Below are 8,118 nucleotides of genomic sequence, written 5' to 3'. Positions count from 1 at the left end.
GACAGAACACTTCACCGCTGAAATACACCCACTCTTGGAGTGGACCCCAGCAGCCATTCTTCACTATCCACATTAAGCAACAGTGTTTAGGAGGAGAAGTGAAGAATAATGTATCTTTTCAAACTGCGGGGGCGGGGGGGAATTGAGAGTAGCAGAATGCTACTGAAAATGGGCCAGGACATAGCGGTGAATGCTCCTATTCCTGCAAATAGTGCAGTGGGAACTTTTGTGACAACATAAGGTTTTACATCTCAGCCGAAAGGTGGCACTATCCCCATGCTGGGGCTCTGGTTAGGTACTGACTCAGATGCTGTATCATTGTTTACACCTGTACACTGCCAGCTCAGGGTGACTGCATTTTGATTTTGCACACGTAAATGATCTACAGTGGGTGCAAGGAGATAGAGCATCAGGACCACCAATGCCTGAGTTTTCTCTAAACACTTCCCATTCAGGTAGTGACCTAGCCCCAGCTCTGATTTGTGTATGAGAGCACAGCTGGAGGTGCTATGTCCACAGCCAAATATCTTGCCTTCCTAAGCTGGCTGGCTTGAAACTCAGCAGCACCTCTTACCTGCCCCCACCCACCCCACCCCCACCATTAGCACATAGGGGGAGACATGCAGCTTCATTGGAAAATGAGGGGGAAATCCAGACATATGGTAGCCTCTGGTATAAGAAGAAGAGCAGCTTGTGCTACCCAAAGCCCTGTAATAGCAATGAAAGAAACACAAACACAGGGATGGGTCTAGATCTAGAGCCAAACTTCCCACAGGTTCAGGGTGTTGGGATCTAGGTTCATTTAATTGCGAAGTAAGTACTGTGCAGATGTCCAAGCACAACCCTCCAGAAGCAGAATCAATTGAAAGAGGTGTTTTGCAACAGGACTTCCTTTGTGTCTATGTGGGAGAGGATCATAGGTGTTGTCAGATGGCCATTAAGGATTGCTGTCAAACTGGCCTGACTAGCAAAAGTCAATCGGGTCTGATCATAAAAAGAATATAGTATGTAGATATGGCCAGGTCCTTAGGGTGGAGTCAGATTGCTTTTGGAGTAGAAATTAGGATGATCAAATATTTAAAATACTTTTAAAAAGCAGCAGCAGCAGTACTGGGAAGAACATGAGACATGTTCCCAGTGACATTTGTAAAGCCACTCCAGCGCTAACAGGAATGTGGTGCAAACAGACTTGAGCATATGTATTTGTAGCCAAAAGTTGTCCCTAAAATTAGCATTGGTTCAATGGGCTCTTCCCTTTTCTTGAAAGTTAAAAATTTTTCCGAGCTGGAAAATTCAAATTGGGATCTGGTTTCCTGTGGGCATTCAGTGCTGGGCATTCACCCCATCTCTAATAAAAAGAAAGCAGCTCCCTCTGTTTCCTTGTTTTGATCATTCAGCAGCATATGCCTAAAGAACACAGACAGATTCTGTAGTCAACCATACTAGTCACTAGTCTGCACCCCCCCTTTCCCTGCCCCCATGGCATAATATAGTACAACCAGGTATTTGTGGCAGGGTTACACGTCACTTTGAAAAATCTGGGACTGACCCCATTTCAGACAGAATATTAGGCTAGCGGGATGGTGGGATGTTCTCAAGTATGGCAGGGCAGCCGTAATGTTACATCTTGAATCCTTTATTGCCGGCTCCATTATGCAGTGGGCTGGTGAAAACTGGCTGGTCAGATTCTGAATGGTTGGGGCAACAGAAGCATTACGCAGACACAGTGCCATGAACTATTTTCCACCAGGGTTATTAATACAGGAAGTATCTGTGAGACTCCACAAACTGTTCAGGGAGCCTTCAGCATCCTTCAGAGGATGGTGCAACACACATCTTAGAAACATTGATTTCTCCTGCAGATTGCATTGATTATTTAACAAGAGGAGGTCGGACTAGATGATCGAATGGTTCCTTCTGGCTTTAAACTCTGTTAATCTATGTATCGATTGACAGTGAGGAAGAGAGTGAGTGCCTACAGGTTAACAAATCAGGGCCCTACTGCACCAGACATATCGTAAATGACAGTCCCTGGCCCAAATAGTTAAATCTACAAGATAAGATGTAACAGGTAGATGAGACAATGGCATGTGACTGCTAGTAGCAAATATCTCCAAAGGCTAGTGATGGGACTCTTGATGAGGATGGCTGTGAATTACTACAGAAAATTTTCTTGGGTGGCTGGCTGCTGGGTCTTGCCCACATGCTCAGGGTCTAGCTGGTCACCATATTTGGGGTCAGGAAGGAATTTTCCACTAGTAGAGACCCTGGGTTTTTGTTTTTTGTTTGGTTGGTTTTTTGGCCTTTCTCTGCAGCATAGGGGCTGGGTCACTTGCAGGTTTAAAAGAGTGTAAATGGTGGACTCTGTAATTTGAAGTATTTTAATTGTGATTTAAGGACTTCAGTAACTTATCCAGAGGATATGGGTCTATTACAGGAGTGGGTGGGTGAGGTTCTGTGGCCTGCAATATGCAAGAAATCAGTCTAGGTGATCATGATGGTCTCTTCTGGCCTTCTGAGACAATCAAGCAGGCTGGAGGGGTAGGTGGGGAAGACATGCTAACAACAATCATGGGACGTATGCAGTGCTTAGAGAGTGAGGAGGTGTAATCACTACCCGGTTGCAGCTGTTGCCTTCTACATCATAGAAGAGCTATGTGCTAGGTGAGTAACAATTTGTACAAACAGGCCTTCCTCATTATGGAAATTACCTTCATTCCTATAATGAGCAGCTGGTGACAAGTGAATCTGTTCTCTTTATACCAGGAGTAAAGCAACCAGGCATAATGTACAATATGTGGGGCCCGTAATATCACCATGGGGCATTGCACTGAATCTATAGCCAACAATTGCTAACGATATATAGTTGTCAGGGCCATGTTATCAGCACATCAACACACACGCCATCACCGATCTTCAGTGTTCTGCAGCTTTTTAAGCAACCTAACGTTGATTGCCTTTGATCAGGAACAGTCTGTATTGAAACCCACAATGTCCTTCGTGGAGCTTGTCATTTACAATCTCGCCTAATGACAGCTGTGTTTTCCAAGTGCCCCTCTGCTAACCGGGGTTGACTGAAGAGGGATAGTTAGAAACTTAGTTTCTGAGAAGGTCATTCCATACTTGCTCACTTTAGAGTTTGCTGCACCTTCCTCTGAAAAATGCCACAGGGTCCCTAATGAATGCAAGTTGTCCCAGGCCTTGGTTTATGTTGAATCTAAAACATGGCACCTCTGCCCTAGGACTCTGAAAAGGCATTGGCCCGGCACTGACCCAGGGGACAGGGTCACACATTGTGAATCACCGTTCTACAACATCTGGGTTTTCCTGGGTGATCTCTCATTCCAGGACTGACCCAGCAAAACCTACTTAGTGTAAGGAAGCTGACAAGAGTTGCAGGCCATAACAGCAACAACACGGATATAATCAGTAACCATTTGTATCATAGTACCACTCAGATGTTCCAACTGAAACGGTGTTCCCGTTCTGCTAGACGCTGTACAAACACGATAGTTTGTGCCTTAACCTCCTCTCTGACATTAAACTAGCATCATGCGTTTGTCAATCACTCAAAGAATTGGTGAATGTAATCCCAACACCTCATTACACTTGGACAAATTGCTAGGGGTCCATCTCACTTTGGGCCGCGAAGTCCTCTGTTACCATCAAGGCTGAAAGGAAATGTAATCTCAGTGCCCCACAAGCACTATCTACTGCCCCCTCAGGACTATACTGTCTTAGATGTGTAATTTTTTTCTGTGTGAGTTTACTAGGATTTATCACCCAACAAAATATACCACATAGGCTGTCATAAACATACAGCTCAGGGTAGCATAAAATCCCTCCTTTACCTATAAAGGGTTAAGAAGCTCAAATAACCTGGTTGGCACCTGACCAAAAGGACCAATAAGGGGAGAAGATACTTTCAAATCTGTGTGGGAAGGTTTTTGCTTTGTCTCTTTGTGAGTGTTCTCTCGGAGACAAGGAGAGAGACCAAGCAAGTAATCTAGCTCCTACTGAATGATGCAGCTAACGTACAGAAATAGTAAGTAATAGCAAGGAAATGCATTAGAGTATCTTTTGTTTTAGCTTGTGAATTTTCCCTGTGCTAAGAGGGAGATTTATCCCTGTTTTTTGTAACTTTAAAGTTTTGCCTAGAGGGGAATCCTCTGTGTTTTGAATCTCATTACCCTGTAAAATTACCTTCCATCCTGATTTTACAGAGGTGTTTCTTCTACATTTTTTTCTTCTTTATAATAAAGTTTTCTTTTTTTTAAGAATCTGATTGGTATTTAGTGTCCTAAAAACCAAGGGTCTGGTATGTGCTCACCTGGTTTACCTATTTTGGTTGGTAGATTATTCTCAAGCCTCCCCAGGAAAGGGGGTGAAGCGGCTTGGGGGGATATTTTGGGGAAACAGGAACTCCAAGTGGTCCTTTTCCTGAATCTTTGTCTAACTCACTTGGTGGTGGCAGCAGTACCCATCCAAGGACAAGGAAGAATTTGTGCCTTGGGGAAGTTTTTAACCTAAGCTGGTAGAAATAAGCTTAGGGGGTCTTTCATGCGGGTCCCCACATCTGTACCGCAGAGTTCAGAGTGGGGAGGGAACCTTGACATAGGCCTTGTATTACCTTGCTCAGATCCAGCACAACTGGCTGATTAGAATCAAACATGAGACCCTTCTGATCTCCTAAGTGAGGAGTAAAGGTCTAATTTCATGTTGGTTCAAAACTGTGTTTATATGGTGGCCACTCAAAGAATCTCCTATGACTGGCACCTGTTTGCCATACTGGCCAAATGCAAAGAAGCCCTAGAATATCCTGAGCCACAACCACAGTGGGAAATGATGATGATTGATCATAATACTCTCTAGTTATACAGTGTCTTGCAGCAGAGGATCTCAAAGCTCTTGAAAGGCATTAATTAAGCCTCACAATTATCCAAGGAGGAAGGTATAAATATCCCTATTTTACAGAGGGGTAGGTAAAGGCACAAAGAGTGACTTGCCTAGCATTGTATAATGAGCAGTGCTGGGAAACCAATTCCAGGAGGTCCTGCAATTTAGGACTATAATTCAGCAAGGTGCTCAAAGCATGCAAAGTGTCACACTGAAGTCACCTCCTTTGAAGTAAAGACTACATGGGTGCTTAAAGTTCTACGTTCGTTTCCTGAATCAGGACTTGGGTTCCTAACTATTAGCTAACACTACCACTAGCATGATCTACTCCACAGCTGACATGCACTCTCTTAAGGCAAGGGTGCAGGCGTGTCTTTCTACTCCGGTATAGGAGCTGGCTTCCTTACCAGGGACTATGTCTTTTGCTGAACTCCAGGTCATTTGCAGGCTCAGTCCCTGGTCAGTGAGAGAGAAGAACTTAGTGAAATTAAAAAGTAGTCAAGCTTTGAAATAGATAATCGGTGCTCCAACACACGTGTGAGGATGGTAGACCTCTTTCCCTGCTGTGTTAACCTGATGACTCAGAAGGCACTTGGCTCTTGCTGCCTGGGTTGGGAAGACATGACCGATCTGAAAGTGAAGCTATGGGAGTTTATCTATAATTTTGGCTCAGACCTGCAGTTTTCAGTTTCTGACATTCATACATGTATATAAAAGGGCAGAACCTCTGCTGGTATATTGTCATGGCTCCAGTAAAGTCAACGGCTGCAACAATTCACAACAGCTGACAAACTGCCCCACGGTGTGATAAACTAGGAGCATGTCTAAGATGGAATAGGTCAGTACATACTGGAATATATGCCCCATTAAAAAGCCATAGACATTTATCCCATGTCTCAGATTCAAAACAAGCAGCTGTAGAGAATCCAGCTAAAACCTGTTTCCCACAGGACAGATTTATTATATTGTCTAGTGTCGAGATTGAGATATGTCTGTCTTCAAATGCTTTTATTTAAAAGGTTGATGTTTGCTTTTCACCTTGATGATAGGCTGTTCTGCTCTTGAGCTTTGAGAGTCACAGATTCCTAGGCTAGAAGGGACCAATAGAACATCTAGTCTGACCTCATGTATAACACAGGCCAGCGAATTCCACCCAGTGATTTCTGCATCTATCCCATATCTTGGGGTTGAGCTATAGCATATCCTCAGATGAAAGGTGCTATGTATATTCAAAGTAGTAAATGCTGTAAAGTTTCCCATTGAAATTATGGCACAACTAGGTTGGTGATTTCAGTGCTTTTTTTACTGATGCCAGTTGCTTTGTGGTTCCTGAAGTACTAAGAACATAAGAACAGCCATACTGGGTCAGACCAAAGGTCCATCTAGCCCAGTATCCTGTCTTCCAACAGTGGCCAGTGCCAGGTGCCCCAAAGGGAAGGAACAGAACAGGGAATCATCAAGTGATCCATCCCATCTCCCAGTGTTCTGGCAAACACAGGCTAGGGATACCATCCCTGCCCATCCTGGCTAATAGCCATTAATACAGTCTGGAATCAAGAGGGAATCAAGATTTAACTTCCAGATTAAACAATACAAGGGCATCATCTTTGATGTCATCAGCTTTTAATAAACCACTTATCCTGGATTTGAGCTGGGTTGTTCAGTTGGGTGATAAGTCTTGGTAAATTCACATAAGAAACAGAAACTACCTATCTGAGCCAATGTAGCCTTGATGGGACAGTACAAAATCCCTGCAAGGCATTAAAATTAAATTGCCTGACAGCCTTTATTCTAATTTATAGGGAGAACCTTACTGCCCACCGTGAGATGTCCCCACTTTGTCCAAGTATATTAAAGTTGTTCAGGTTACATTCACAGTTCTTTGTGTGATCCTTCATTACATTCTCTCTTCACCCCAGTATCTCGGGCTCTGCTCAGGGTCTTGTCCTTAACACACACAACCAGGAATAAGGAGACTTAGTTTCTGTTCCTGCCTCTGCTGTTCATTTCATGAATGTACCTGAGCAAGTCAATTAACCTCTCTGTGGCTCAGTTTCCCCATCTGTAAAAAGGGGCTAATACTTACCTACCTCACAGAGGTGTTATGAAGCTACTTTCAGAATGTCTGGGAAGGTTTTGAGATCTCTGAAGGTTCTGTAGAAATGTTCTTATTAGTAGGAAACAGTATCCCTTTTCACTTTCTGTCCTAAGCTGCGGTGCAGTGTTGCTGCATTTCAGTGACAATAGAAGTGATTCCTGTAGCTTTTAGAATCATTAGTTTGTAAAACACTTTGAGACAGGAACGTCAGCTCATTAGCTAATCTAATCCGTAATACATAGATAAAAGTTTTTCATACCAGTGGCTCCTTGTCCTTTATAATCCTGCAATTTATTTCCCCCTGTGGCATCAAATTAGGTTTGAATTAATATTTGATCAGAATATTCTAGTTAAAAAAGAATTAATTTATTAAGTTTGTTAATAAGTGTTCCAGATAGTCAAATTATATAGGTTAGAGTGAAGACAAATTCATTCTATACATCTAAGGATTATGAGTTGCGTAAGAGATGTAAAAAAACCAAACTGTTTTGGCTCCTAGCAACTCCTCCTGCCAGTGTTTATGGAACAATCACATCAATGAATGTAAATGAAAGAATGTCATGAGGGATGCTACATTTCCCAGCCCCTACAATAAACATAATTGAAAGGACACCTGTTGCGTTGTGTGTAAACTGCCTTCTGACCCAGCAGGTTTAAACTAGTCTGGGGCACAAACAGCAGCAAAAGACGTTTCCATTCAGTTATGAACTCTTTACACCATATACTTTGAAGTGCAAACGGTTGTCTTAAATGAAAAGGCAGCAAGTTAACCGAGAGAGAGAAGAAATTTCAAGATTGTGCACACTGAGTTTGTCAGTCTGTATTAACACACAGTTGTGCTCTGAAATGTGACTCTCAAGATATTAGGTGGTACCATCTTTATTGACTCCCCATGTGTCCAGGCAAATTTCCTCACTTTACAAGTCCAAAGATCACTTATCTGCTCCTTCCCCAGCTGGGATCTGAAAAATCAAGATTGGTCCTGCCTGTCTCTTATGTTATCACGGGTGATAGAGATCCTGCAGGCAGAATTTAGCTGGTATCTTTGGTGATGGAAATGTAAGGCAGAATGGAATCCAGCTCTCTCTCCCAGAGCTGTGTCCATCCTGATGGGCTGATCACAT

Source organism: Dermochelys coriacea, chromosome 21 (assembly GCF_009764565.3).
Source record: "Dermochelys coriacea isolate rDerCor1 chromosome 21, rDerCor1.pri.v4, whole genome shotgun sequence".
Lineage (NCBI taxonomy): Eukaryota > Metazoa > Chordata > Testudines > Dermochelyidae > Dermochelys > Dermochelys coriacea.
This window is presented reverse-complemented; position numbering follows the sequence as displayed.